The sequence below is a fragment of the Rattus rattus genome, chromosome 6 (genome assembly GCF_011064425.1).
Source record: "Rattus rattus isolate New Zealand chromosome 6, Rrattus_CSIRO_v1, whole genome shotgun sequence".
Classification (NCBI taxonomy): Eukaryota; Metazoa; Chordata; class Mammalia; order Rodentia; family Muridae; genus Rattus; species Rattus rattus.
Genome location: NC_046159.1, coordinates 81752618 through 81768098, shown reverse-complemented (window position 1 = coordinate 81768098; position 15481 = coordinate 81752618). Strand labels below are relative to the sequence as shown.

Here is a 15481-nt window from a genome sequence, read left to right as displayed (position 1 = left end):
AGTTCTAGTTCACCAAGGGCCACAGTGAGATCCTCTATTAAAATATTAATTAATGATAAGTGACAATTGCTATTTGCATTCTAAATATTTATTCTTTAAAGGGAATTGATGATCTCACCCCTCATCAAAACATGTCTCTTTGCAATAAATGATGACCATTACAAGAAACAACTAACTGTGCTATTAGTGCTAAGCCCCAGTAGAAACTCTTAGCTCTTACAGCTAAGCCTCAGGGAAAGATCCTAAAAGAGATGGACCAAAGATTTTAGGAGTCAGAGAATCAGCAAGCCTGCTGTAGAAGTGTGTCTCCAATAAATTACAGGAAAACTTCACCTGAGATACTTTTAACAATGTGACCGAGTAAATAAGATCTGAAAAGTAACAATAACAGCATTAACAACAGCAGCAAAATAAAAGTAAATCATCAATGGGCATGCTAACATGAAAGGGGTAATCTCTCAGGGACCTGCCCTTAAAGAACTACAGACAACTAAGGAATGGTGAGAGCAGGAGAAATAGTCTTTCCCAGGGATGAGCTCCAAAACTCATTATCCAATATCAAGTTGTCAGCCTTGAAATCAAATACATCAGCCAACACTACATGAACTCAGCAGTTGTATCTACATATTTGCCTATTTATATGTATGTGTGTTTGTAAAAACAACAGTAATAATAATAATAATAATAATAATAATAATAATAATAATAATAACAATGAGCCATGAATTTGAGAGGGAGCTGGAATGATGGACATGGAAGAAGTAGGAGGGATAAAGGAGAGGAGGAGAAATGATGGAATCATATTTGAATTTTAAAATATAAACAAATAATAATCACATACAAATTCATGATACAAGTGATTAAAAAAAAAATCCTGGTCTTCTAAACAAAGGGAAATCCATCAACCTAGTCCTCTGCTAAAATTGTACTTTTTGGCTGTAAGAGGTACAAGATTTATGAAAGCTAACAGCTTTTTTAAAATGTAGCAATAGAGAGAGGCCATTTAACTACAACAGAAGTACACAGGGTGGGATGCGTTTGCGCTTTAAATGTGTGACTTACGCAGGGAATGAGGAATTTGGAGCTGCCACCGCAGATGTGCAGACATGGCAGACAGATCAATGTGTGCGAAGGTTACTTGAAAAGAACAAGTGCAGAAAGAGCCATCAGAACTGTGCTGTCTACACATAGCAAGCTAGAAAGACGCCAATGAGAAAGCTGCCCCCCTTGTACCCAGGTGGAAAAGCAATTCTTCTCACCAGTAACTGAGACTTGGTGCCATGCTGGAGACATACAGAGCATCCTTCTAAAGTAGCCCTTACCTCCCTGCATTCTCCTCCTAGTGATCCTCCTGCAATTGGCTGCAGGTCACGGAGTTCATCATTTCTTCACACGTTTATCATCCTTTGACCGAATCGGATAGAAACTTTGCTTCTTTCCCTGGTTTTTGCTCTATTAGAAGTCCCCACAGGCATTTAAAATTAGCACGTGAATGATTTCTGCTTTTTTTTAAAAAAAGTGTAAGTTCAAATTCAACCCTTGGTGTGGGCCATACTCCAATCTAACTGCTGTTCTTATACTGAGATGGGCATGACAGCCGACGTGCCAGCCCAGGACAGAGACTTCAGAAAAGCTTCAACCTGGAAAACAACCTGATCCTGGAGTTTTAGCCCACAGAACAGCATGAGTGTAAATTTCTGTTGATTAAGCATCCAGGCTGTGGTATTTTGTTTGTCAGCTGTAGCAAACTAATTAATGCTCACACGTTAAATACACGTGTGTAAAATAATTGAGTCATATCTTCTCTTATCTACGTGTCTGTTTCCTCAGTGCCGTGAATTCCCCCGCAAGAGATGGTATCGCTTACTTATGTCAGCATAAAAAGGTTCACTATAGAGAGAGAACACATACATTTGATCTCATGGACAGCTTATAGAGGTGGCGTTATGGTTCCGCGTTTCCATGAAGCAATTTCCTTCTCTAGCTAAGAGCATTTGAAAGGGTGCTGACCACAGCATTTATACAATTGCCTTTGGTCCAACAGCCTTAATGAGAAACTGATGTCTGTGTTTTCACCTCCCCACCGTGGCGTCTGCCTCTTTGAGCGTATTGCAGCAATCATTTGCGTGTGTGCACTGGTAACAGCATGCTCTGACAATCCCACTGCTGAGCAGGCTATTACATTTGCTTTCTCATAGTCTTCCTACTCTTTATAAATAAGACGTTTTTAATTCTCAGAGAATCTCATACAAGCATACAATGTATTTTAATCATATTCATACCTCACTGCTTCTCCTTATGCCCACCCCCCCAAGTTCTATCTTCTCCTGACAACTTCAGGTCTTTTTAATTTTTTTATACCCCACTGATTACAATTTTTGTATAGGGCCATACACTGGAGCATAGTCCACCTGCCTGCCACAAGCCTCACCCTCAGTGAAAACCCACTCTTCCTCCCCAGAAGCCATCAACTTGCTAAGAGCTCCTCAGCTGTCTGTGGGGACTTGGGACACCCTGTCTGAGATTGGCTTGATCATGTATGTGCATGTCTTGCCCATGAAAGCATGGTAACTGTGTGTTCTGAAGACCAATAGTCATATCATGTCCAGAAAAAAGTATGCAATTCCAAGGAAGTGGAATAGCAACCTCTGGAGCCTCTATGCCATCTGAAAGAACATTGCTTGCTCTTAGCCACTGAGCATCTCACCAGCCCTCCTTTCATATACAGATACACTTGACCTTTAGGTAAATTTATTTTATATTCTTTGAAAACATCATTCAGCAAAGGACAATGATGTTTACAGCTGGGCCAAGTGCACATAACTCATGCATCTGAAGTTCATTCTGTCCCCTGGACAACTTTGCTGCAGACATTTCTTAAACATTACCAAACTAAAACTGAAGGCTGAATGATACATGAGGAAGAATATTTTGGTTAATTGCTCATTGACTTTTAAAAAGGAAAATACTTCTGTCTTTCGGGACTAGGAACTATACAAGAGCTTACGTGAAACAATGTGAGAATTAAGATTTTTCTTCTGGAGATTATTAAAATGAGTCTTCTCACACGTTTATAAAGTGGGATAGGTGAATGATGAAATTCATAGAAAAACATGGCTATTGAAATGTAACAAACAATAAATTTAGACAATTTAATCTTATTAAAGCAAGAGGCAGCATTTCAGCCACAAAATGCCCAATAAAAAGTATATTGTAGAGGGTGAGAAAAGAAAGTTTGTGTAAAAGAGGGCAAAAACATGGGCCAGTGGGATGGCAGATGACTCCATGGAAATATAGGATCATAACTCTGGGAAAAATAACATGTACTGACCCTGGAACTGCCCTGAATAACTTTGTTCTCTCATATTGACTTCTAGAAGACCAAGGTAGAATCAATGTTTTCTGTAGTGAGAAGCAGACCTCACTGTGACTAGATCCTTGTCACATAGAAAATTACAGTCTTCATGTACAAGCTCATGAGCTCTGAAGATGAATTTTAAACAGTTGAAATGAACAAACTCATTAGCAACTTTGGTTTCAAAAAGCTACCCTCCACCTTTGGAACTGATTGCCAAGGTGTCTCTACATCTTCAGGTACTGATCATGCCAGGTCAAAAGCTCCTTAGTGGGAAAGAGATTTCCTGATTTGTTCAATGATTTGAATTTGATCCAGTGTTTTGATACAAGGAGATAAACGCTATGAACATACAAAATCTGGTCATCGAGTAATGCTGCTACTGTGAGCATGTCAAAAACTTTAGTACAGTATCTCCAGGCATGAGCATTTCCATATTTGGTTTGGCACGCATCACAAAACCCACACACCTAAATTATCAATCCACTCTCATAATTTCCTCTTAAAAATGTAGTACAACCAGGCCATTTAGGCTTTATTGCAAGAAGATGAGTGAAGGACTCCAAACTATAGTAACCTCTGTCTACACACTAACCCATAAATGTGCAGTTCGTGTCAGGAATCTTAACTCCAGTTCTGAATACTTGCCATGAGCATAAACTGTCCTGAATGTTCCCCACACTGTTGCTGGCATTCTTGGCTAGATAGCGAGCTCTTCCAAGAGCAGATTGCAAAATCACCTGACTGCTTGAGGTGTTTCTCAGGAAGGTACCTCCTCTGGCATGCCAACTCAAGGTATGTGTCCAGATCCGGAAGTTCCAGTTTAGGAAGAATAAGCTGCAGTAGCACTAGGTAGGTATGGACTGAGAGATGCTTGCTGGGAGAACCAGGTCAGCTTTAATATGTAAAATATGCACCTTAGTCTCTTGTCCCAGGGTCTAAACCAAACACCCCAGCATTTTGTTGATTATAAATCAATAAGGGATGCCGCAATTGTCTATGACTACTTCCTGCTGACAATGGGGTGCCATTTTGGGGGTGTGGGTAAAAACCTGGAATGTTGGAAAGAGGCATTGGGGACTGAAGCCTGAACTCTCCTTTCACATTCTTAATTAACATCTGTTGCTATAGGCCAGATGGGAAAGTTACAGGCTCCCCCATACATAAAAGGTCAAATTAGAATTTTTATTATCAGGCAACAGATAACAGGCCACAGGCCCAAAGGATTCTCCACCCTAAAGCTGGGGCTTCTTAAAAATGAAAAGCACAGTGCCATCTTTGTCAAATGGAAGTCAAGGGAACCTTGAAGCATTTGTGTTACAGAAAGATCAGATTTGGTTATATATCTGGGCTGACAAAAAGTGGAGTCAGGGAACAATAGGGACAAGAGCATTATCTCATTTACTTCTGTGTTTTAAGTATTATGTATTGTTTTCAGTAGAGCCCATACATATTATATAATATATGTGTGTATATGTGTGTGTGTGCTTATGTATGTCACTGCATTGCTAATATTGTCAAGTATTTTCCCATTTTCCATTGAAACTTACAAGACTGAATGGTATAGTGATGCATATCTTTTCTCCTAGCTCTCAAGAGGCAGAGGCAGATGGCTTTCTGTGAGATCTGGGCTACATGAAGCCTGGTCTATATAGTGAATATATATCTGGTTATATATCTGAACAACCTGAACTATGTAGAAAGACCTGGTCTCCTAATATAAAACATAAAATGAAACAAAATACCACTTACAGGGTTTAATTCTAGAATAAAGGTAGCTCTGGGGTCTTTGAATCTGAAATTTGTTTTCCTTATAAAAACAAGTCACTCTGAAGTGTACTTTCATTTGTCTTTGTTGTGTTGATTATATCTCTTTGTGTTTTCATCTCTCTGAAAGTACTTAAGCCTTAAGTACTCCAACTGTCTTGTTTAAAGTAGAACTGTGACCCTCCATCATCCTGTGTAAAGTAGGATTGCGAGCTTCCGCCTACCATGTAGAAGAGTGAGGAACAATTCATATGAACTCTTTGATTCCAAATCTCTAGTGATATTTTGATGAGTTCAGAGTGGGGAGGGGGCAGGAGGAAAGGAGAGGGAGAGGGAGGGGAGGAGGGAGAGGGAGAGGGAGAGAGGGAGGGAGAGGGAGATTTCACAGGGCTTTTGCTTAAACCATTTTGGTTCTTCATTTCCTTAAATGCTTTTAACACCTGGGAATAGCATCATATTAAGCCGTCTTATAAATAAAGATAGTTTAAGAGCCTACCAAGTATGTATTATTATCAGGCTTAACCAAGAGATTCAACAAAGATTTTCCACTAATTAGAACTAGATGTCAGAGGAATATAAATCATGTCTGAGGCCAAACTCCATTCTTCCTTACGATGTTATACTGACACAAACTGGTTCATATAATTGGGAATGAATTCTAAATCTCCAATGAATTATACAAAGATTGCTTTTAGTCAATGAACCAGATGTTTTGAAATTGTTATTTAAATTCATACAGAGTCTTGACAGAAGAGAATATTGGCATGAACACAGAGCACGTAAAGAAGTTCACAGCCTTACAGATGCAAGCTAGAAGGACTGGAACACATGAGCCTCCATCACAAAACTGCTACAAATGAGGTGCCTGAAAATAATAAGCATTGGGAAGAATGTAAAGAGATTGAATTAAAAATTTTTCTCAGTGCAAAAGTAAGAGACCATTGTCTGTGAAAGATCATCCATTAGTCAGGGATGGTAGACTGAACTCAGTGACTTTCAGAAAGGTTTTTAGGGTGGTTCACACAAAGAGTGCCAAACTGTATCCAGCATGCCCTGATTGTGCTCAAGATACACTAACATTACCCTATCCTTCTCTAGCATCACTTAAAGTGACTGTGGAGTAATCAACTAAAATTGAAATGCTTTTCCCCAGTGTTTTATGATATTTTCTATGTAACATTGATGTGGTACCATTGTAGAAATTGGTCCTATGAGCCAATCAGTTGCTGTCTCCACCAAATCAGCTATGCTTGCAAGGGACCATCATTAGCATGCCTGTTACTATGGACACGCTTCTAGAAAAGAGTAGACAGGGATAGACATTGGACTCCCCAAGCTTCTAGAAGCTCTCACAGGGTCCTTCCAACTCTTTTATGCAGCGCAGTTCTTTCCTAACACGTGAACTCTGGGTCTAGCTGGTGACATGTAAGGCTCAGGAAAGTTAGCTGTGAGGGTAGAAGGCTCCATTTATACAGCAAAGGAGAGGCAATCGTCCACACCAAGGGAAGGCATTCTCATGAACTTTGAAAGAGTTTTACTCTGGTTTGGGGATGTATGCAGAGACAAGAGACATTGTCTCTCCAGGAAAGGAATTAGTTATCACAATAGGCACTAAGGAGAGTTTGAAATCATGATTGACAGCAGCAGTTTTACCAAAGCACCGTCTACTGTGGTTTCCTCTGACCATCCAAAGCAGTGTCTTCAACTATTTCCCCTTGGACTAGCACTCATGTGTGGAGCATAAATAAAATGGAAGAGGCTCTTGGGATGTGATTGCAGAAATGATTTGCCGGGGATGTAAACCCCTCTGGTCTCTACGCTCTCAACAGGGAGGATCTTGATCACAAGGAGTTAATTCTAAGTGGCTTGAGGAGAAAAGCTTTAAGGACTGGGGCGCTAATTATACCTGCGACTCTCTTCTTCCTTCCTCTCCTTCTTTCTTCCCCCTTCCTTTCTTTTCCCTTCCTCTCTTCCTTTTCCCCTGCCCTCTCTTTGTCCCCTCTTTCCTTCTTTTCTCTCTCCCTCATTTCTTTTCTTCCTTCCTCTGAACAGAGAGCAGAGTCCAACTTTAGAGCTAGAAAATAACTAGAAAACCACACTTTAAACAGGAGCCTGCACATCGCATCAATAATTTCATGTTCCAAAACTGAAGCTTCAGCATAGCAGCAACCGGGGGGGGGGTGGAACCCCTCCTTCAATATTTACCACTGCTCACAGGATTTCCCGGGCTTTGCCTTATGTTCACTATGACTTTCTTCTTCTGCTCCATGACTCTGGTCACCTAGGTCATCTGGGTTACTCTAATGTAGCCATCTGTCAGTTAGTATGTTTCTTCCCAAACTGTGATCAGTCGCATGCCACCTGTCAGGCACTATGATTAAAGCCAAGTAGACTACTTTGAGAAGCTTCTCCCAGAAACCCTGACACTGCACTTTGTACTAGGCCATAGCTCTGCAGGAATAGAAACCAACATCAAACATGAAAGGGGGGATTTAAAGCAAGGCGTGGAGGCAAACACCTTTGATCCCAGGCAGGTTTCAAGGAGCTCAAGGACAACTAAAGCTTCAGAGTAAAACCCTGAGTTTTTTTTTTTGTTTGTTTTGTTTTGTTTTAAAGTAGGGTAAATGGGAGGGGGTGTTACTAGATTAAGCAAAGGATTAAAACTTTAAGAATTGGAAGCATTGGAAGATTAGTTGGTTTTTTTTTTTTCTAATTAAGACAGAAAAGAAACTGATTTTAAAAATTGCCTTCAGAATTAGGGGAAAAAAAGCATTAAAAAGACTGCACTACATGATACAAACTGAGATAAGAGTCCAAACATTTTAAAGTGTAAAACATATAGTGTGCAGCAACCTTGGTCAAATAATCTGGAAGAATAGAAGATTTGACACCCAGTCAGTTGAAAATAAGCAAGGAATGACACTCTCTTCTCTCTCTCTCTCTCTCTCTCTCTCTCTCTCTCTCTCTCTCTCTCTCACACACACACACACACACACACACACATAAATGATAAGGTTAATTGCTCTAACTTATACTTTCTGTCTGAAGAAATTTCAGTCACAGCCTTAGTCATTGGACAGAATGAAGGAAACAGATTTGCTATTTCTACAACAGTTAAAAACACCAAAAGAACATATTTTATCAAATATTAGCATGTATAAAAACAAAATGAGAAAGACCTGTTTTTTTTCTTCTAGCCAGTGAAAACATGTTAGTTTGTATTTATTATATCTCAAATGTATCTTCTGAGACACATCTGTCTTGTCCCACGATATGCTTAGCAGTGTATGAAAGCTTGTAAGCCTTGAATATAACCAAAAGGCCATGTCTTTGAAGACTCCTTTCCAGAGATATGAGCTGGACTTCAGACACAGGATGGAAGGGCCCAGAGGTTTACTTCTACAATGCTCTGAGTGTTGATGAAGGATCGTTCCCAGAGTGGACAAAGGAGTCATTCCATCAGCACCCAGAGCTACTTGGGAAAAGAGGGTGGAGATTGAGGATGACCTTGAACAAACAGTTTTTTATTATACTTGGTTCATCTTTCCTATCTCAGCAACGGATGAGTTTGAAAGTGTAATCTTCTCCTAAATTTGTTAGTACTCCATCACTTAAATACTTTAAATCTACTATTCTGTGACAGCAAGTATAACCTGATGTGTCATTATCCTTGAAATTTATTCATTCTGCAGCTATGAATAAAAATATTTGCTTAAATTAGTGGAAGTTCTCAGTTTCATCTATCCATTTGATCTCAAGCCTATACCAATTCTCCAAAATTGAACTATTTATACAAAATACATGTGTAAAGTATACCTAGTGATACTCATCAGCAAAGGCTCTGGAGGTAAGGGAGGTAAACATGAAGTAGTATCAATAGGCTGCTTGATCCATGGGCTTTCCCATATAAAGAGAATTCCTGAAAAAAAAAAAAGTTGTGTCTTCAAAGACTGATTTGAACTGTAACGAGGTGGAGAGTTTGGGATGGTGCTGGTTCAGAGTACAATAAATTACCTTATTCTAACCTACTTTTTTAGCTCCTGACTAGCCACAACTTGACCTCCTTGGAGTTGGAACTAACGTTATATGACTCATTATTAAAAATATTTTGAAACCTACCATCTTGTTAGACTTCTAACACCAACTCAGAAGCCAACAAAATCATCAGATAACATCTGAACCCTAGGGAGAGATTCCTCTGCTTTGCTGTAACCTACCTCTGATGTTCTCAGCATAATAGTTTTTAAATGTTTGATGTATGACTTTATTCTGCCATTACACAACTAGCTTCATGTTTCCTGGGCCAAGGTCACTCAATTTAGCTCCAGAATAATCTGTCTTTTATTGTCTTTGAGGAGAGAGTTGCATCTTCTGCATCAACAGTTAGTATACCATGATTGTGAGTGTGTGTGTGTGTGTGTGTGTGTGTGTGTGTGTGTGTGTGTTTTCAAGAATTCCTCCACTTTACACAGGAAGAATTGCCTGAATGAAAATGAGTTATCTGCATGGACGTATTGAATCCAGGTCCATCTTACTTTAGGTGGGTTGTGGGTATTCTTTCCTGATTCCAGACTTCTCTCTGTTTTGGTCAACAGTCTATTTGTTTGTTCTTTGCTAGCTCATCAAGAATCTTAATTTTATAAATATATTTTGAATATGTTTTCAAATTATTTGATTTAAGATATCTAATTTGCTTGCTTACTTGCTTTGAAAAGATTCTGTTCTCAAACTTTGTGTTTGGTTTGCTCTCAAGTTTCTAAATTGTGACTTTAGAATATTTTTAGTATTTTTTTTTTTTTGGTTCTTTTTTTCGGAGCTGGGGACTGAACCTGGGGCCTTGCGCTTCTAGGCAAGTGCTCTACCACTGAGCTAAATCCCAACCTATTTTCTTCACTTCTAGACCTCTGGAAGCAGTTTGGTTTCTGTTGTTGTTTGTCTTGGTTTTCTTTGCCTTTGAAACACTTTCATTTTTACCATTTGGCCATTGTCTCCTGACTCATAGTGTCCTGAGACATAGTCACTCAAATTCATCCTTACAATAGATTGTCCCTTACTCCTTTTTATGGGATCTGACACATCATTCTGCAATGTCCATCCTTCATACACAGTCCTGCTCACTTCTATTCTCTTCTTTTTCTTCTCCCCTCCAACTAGAATTCAGTCCCTTGAGTTATTTTTCTTTTCTTTCCTACCAATAGCGCTGATATATGCTTTAATATAGTACAATCTAAAGCCCTTAGTCAACAAGAACCATTAAACTGCTGTGGAAATTACTGATCTATCCTTCTGTGCAAAAGGTACACATTTAACTAGTTCATTCTTTGCAGTGAACACTGTATCAAGACACCAATATCCAGGAAGATTGTGTGTCACCCTCCCAGGGTCATTATAACTTTCCTACTTACCTTCAAGTGTCAGCCTTCTTCAGCACTGGTTCAAGAAGAGAGTTCTCTTAACAATAATGCTAAAGGTCATGCTGCCATTCAGTGGGCAGTTCCCATCTCATGAATGTTTGAAGACTAAGGTTCTTTACTATAATTCAGAAGTTCTGTTGCTCCATCTAGGCCGATAGTTGCCTATGAAATCAGGAGTTGATAGTCTTGTGGCTATGTTAGAGCTGAGCTCTTATATCTACAGAATCTGCCTGTATCTATGGACTAAATCTTGTGTTATACCCAAACCCATCTATTAACATTCTTTTTTTTAAAAAAAAAACATTTATTTATTATGTATACATCATACAGCTTTCAATCTGCATGTATGCACCTACAGGCCAGAAGAGGGCACCAGACCTGATTATAGATGGTTGTGAGCCACCATGTGGTTGCTGGGAATTGAACTCAGGACCTCTGGAAGAGCAGACAGTGCTCTTAACCACTGAACCATCTCTCTAGCCCTGTATTAACATTTCTACAGAAAGAAAAGGCTCTCACTAAATGAATAAGAGACATAGTTTGTTCTGGAGCAAAATATGAATGGCCATGGTATGGAAACACAGATTTACGTGTCCTAAAATACAGTGCTACGATGTGGAAGAAGTTTCATGTTATCGTTATAACAGAACAAAGAAAGTTATAAATCAAAGCATTTAAAAAGTATATATTGGTAGAAACATTCCCTGTGGGGGGGATGCCACCCTATCTCATCTACGGGCCTCAGAGACCATCTGATAGTATTCTTGGTCCTTCTATTTGTGGATAATAGACTTTTGCCAAGTTAATAGCCTTCAAATGTTTTTTTTTTTTTTTTTTATCTGTTTATCAGGTTTAGCACAGAGGTGGGCATAAAAAATGGCTCTTTGAGGGACTAAAGAGAGACTAAGAAAAATGGTAAATAGGTTCTAAGACCTATAACATTAGAAAATCTCCACAGTCATTGACATTTTAATAAGTCACCCTTTGTAGGCACAGCTCTTTTCCGGAAACTCTTCTATAGGCAGAAAGTGCTTCTGGTTGGTGATTTTTCTCAACTCTCTGCTTTCATTATAAAGGATGCTGGAGAATTGCTTCACCAGGTGAAGACAGTAAAACATTGCCATCAGTGGATCAGGAAGCAGCTCTTCTCAGACCTAGCAAATGACCTTGGACTTCTAGCTTCCAGAGCTATGGAAAATAAAGTTCGGTTGTTTGTAACCGATGGTGTAGGATGTTCTGTTTCAGTTGCCCAAATGAACTGAAATACTCACTCAGGTCTTTTCTATTTGATTATTAATCTAGAAACTTAGGCTGCTTGCTATTAAAATTAAACAGCAGTTTGTTCATTTTAAATTAAATATAATAAGCAACATAAAGTAATGGTACTTGAAAGGTAAGTGGGAAAGATGACTAATGCAGAGACACCTCAAAAAATTCACATAAGAGTTGTGTGGAAGCCGGATGGTGGCGGCCCACAACTTTAATGCCAGCACCAAGGAGGCAGATTCAGGAAGACCTCTGTGAGTTCTGGTATAGCCTGGTCTAGAGAACTAGTTCTAGGAGAGTCAAGACTACACAAAGAAACTGTCTCAAAAAAAAAAAAAGTATGGAGAAAAGTAACCAATCTGTGGGAGACGAGGCCCATGCGAGGCATTCCTCCACATTGAGGGAGTCTAGTATGTAAGAGTTTATTTAGGGGCACAGGAAGGGGGATTGAGAAGGGAGGAGAGACAGAGAAAGAGAGGTTGACTGAGGAGGACAGAAAGGGAGTGAGAAGGAGGGAAGGGGAGGAAGGGAGAGAGAGAGAGAGAGAGAGAGAGAGAGAGAGAGAGAGAGAGAGAGAGAGAGAGAGAGGGGCTGGGAACACTTGGAGATGGGGGAGGGGAAGGAGAGAGAAGGAAAGGCAGGTCAGAAAGAGCAGGGAAGAGAGGTCAGTCTTTTTACAGTAAGCCAGGCCTACCTGGCTGTTGCTAAGTAACTGTTGGGCGGAGTCTAGAAGGAATCCTAACACAAAGGATCTTAATACTTGAGAATGGAATGTTATTTGGAATAGATATGCAGTCTCCACCTAGACTGGAAACTTGTTCCTGCAACTGAAGAATACAAAATTGTTGAGAAAGAGGGTTTTCCAAGTAGAAAAACATTTCTAGAATATCTGTGCAGAATAGAATTTAAATTCATTGTTGAGTGTCTAGTAGAGGAGAAGTTTATTTTGTTACATTGTGTTATGGTCTAGAAGTTTTGATGGGGTGTGCTATCTCTGCCAGCTATTGAATTAAAAGGTGAGAAAAATCTTGAGCTTGACAGGTAGCAGCATTGAGCACAGCAGACAGAAGTTTAAAGCAGCAGACAGCAGCAGCTGAAGAAGGTGAGGAAACACATGCATACAACAAGCACATGGACAAAAATACCAAGCACTGAAGAGACTTAAGGAAACAAACAAACAAACAAACAAACAAAGAGTCCGGCCTCATTTAGAGCACTGCACTGGGTTTTTCTTTTAAATCTCTGAAAGATCTGACTCCCAAAGTTTAGTCAGTTTGAAGAAAGTTCTGCAGGTTGATTGACACACAATTGCTGTGTATGCATATCCTAATCAGGCCTGGAACTTGTTGAACTAGTCCACAACAGGAAGTGGTTGGTGGTAGGGAGCTAGTTATAGGAGACTCCAGTTTCTTTCTTTCTTTCTTTCTTTCTTTCTTTCTTTCTTTCTTTCTTTCTTTCTTTCTTTCTTTCTTTCTTTCTTTTTTTCAAATTGGCTATGTTTCTTTATTTGCATTTCAAAAGTTATTCCCTTTTTCGGTCCGGTTTCCTGTCCATAAGCCCCCATCCCCTCCCACTCCCCTTCTTTTATAAGGGTGTTCCCCTCCCCATCCAGCACCCCCTTACTGACCCTCCCACTGACATTTCTTGCACTGGGGATCCAACCTTGGAAGGACCAAAGGCTTCTCCTTCCGCTGGTGCCCACCAAAGCCATCCTCTGCCACATATGCAGTTGGAGTCCTGGATCAGTTCATGTATAGTCTTTGGGTAGTGGTTTAGTTCCTGGAAGCTCTGGTTGGTTGGCATTGTTGTTCTTATGGGGTTGCAAACCCCTTCAGCTCTTTCAATCCTTTCTCTAATTCCTCCCACAGGGGTTCCCTTCTCAGTTCAGTGGTTTGCTGCTAGCATTCACCTATTTGACATGCTCTGGGTGTGTCTCTCAGAGAGCTCTATATCTGGTTCCTGTCAGCATGCACTTACCTTTTTTTGGCAGCTGTATATATATGGGCCACATGTGGGACAGGCTCTGAATGGCCATTCCTCAGTCTCTGCTTTGAAAGTTGCCTCAATATCCCCTCTTATGGATATTTTTGTTCCTATTTTAAGAAGGAATGAAGTATCCACATTTTCTTGAGCTTCCTGTGATCTGTGGATTGCATCTTGGGTAATTTGAGCTTTTAGGCTAATATCCATTTATCAATGAGTGCATAGCATGTGTGTTTTTCTGTGATTGGGTTACCTCACTCGGGATAATATTATCTAGATCAATCCAATTGCCTATTAATTTCATGAAGGCATTGTTTATGATAGCTGAGTAGTACTCCATTGTGTAGATGTACCACATTTTTTGAATCCATTCTTCTGTTGAAGGGCATCTGGGTTCTTTCCAGCTTCTGGCTATTATAAATAAGGCTGCTATGAACATAGTGGAGCATGTGTCTTTGTTGTATGTTGGAGCATCTTTTGGGTATATGCCCAGAAGAAGTATAGCTGGGTCCTCAGATAGTGGAATGTCCAGTTTTCTGAGGAACCTCCAGACTGATTCCAGAGTGGTTGTATCAGTTTGCAATCCCGCCAACAATGACGGAGTGCTCCTCTTTCTCCACATCCTCACCAGCATCTGCTGTCGCCTGCAATTTTTATCTGAGCCATTCTGATTGGTGTGAGGTGGAATCTCAAGATTGTTTTGATTTGCATTTCTCTGATGACTAAGGATGTTGAACATTTCTTTAGGTGCATCTCAGTTATTCAATATTCCTCAGTTGAGAATTCTTTGCTTAGCTCTGTACACCATTTTTGTAATAGGATTATTCGGCTCTCTGTAGTCTAACTTCTTGAATTCTTTGTATATTTTGGATATAAGACCTCTATCAGTTGTAGAATCGGTAAAGATCTTTTCCCAGTCTGTTGGTTGCTGTTTTTGTCCTAATGACAGTGCCCATTGCCTTACAGAAGCTTTGCAATTTTATGAGATCCCATTTGTCAATTCTTGATCTTAGAGCAAAAGCCATTGGTGTTTTGTTCAGGAAATTTTCTCCAGTGCCCATGTGTTTGAGATTCTTCCCCATTTTTTCTTCTATTACTTTGAGTGTATCTGGTTTGATGTGGAGGTCCTTGATCCACGTGGACGTAAGCTTTGTACAGGGCAATAAGAATGGATTGATTTGCATTCTTCATCATGATGACCTCCAGTTGAACCAGCACCATTTGTTGAAAATGTTATCTTTTTTCTATTGGTTTTAGTACCTTTATCAAAAATCAAATGACCATAAGTGTGTCGGTTCATTTCTGGGTCTGAAATTCTATTCCACTGATCTCTCTGCCTGTATCTGTACCAATACCACACAGTTTTTGTCACTATTGCTCTGTAATACTGCTTGAGGTCAGGGATGGTGATTCCCCTAGAAGTTCTTTTATTGTTAAGTATAGTTTTTGCTATCCTGGGATTTTTGTTATTTCAAATGAATTTGTATATCACTCTTACTATCTCTGAAGAATTGACTTGGAATTTTAATGGGGATTGCACTGAATCTGTAGATTGCTTTTGGCAAAATTACTATTTTTACTATATTAATCCTGCCAATCCATGAGTAAGGGAGATCTTTCCTTCTTCTGAGAACTTCTTCAATTTCTTTTTTCAGAGACCTGAAGTTCTTATCATACAGATCTTTCACTTCCTTGG

The 15481-nt window shown here is 39.6% G+C and overlaps 1 pseudogene; it reads right to left on the bottom strand.

The window, feature by feature from the left end:
- Positions 1 to 1574: 1574 nt before the first annotated feature.
- LOC116904359 overlaps positions 1575 to 15481 on the bottom strand; it is a 29936-nt pseudogene continuing 16029 nt past the window's right edge.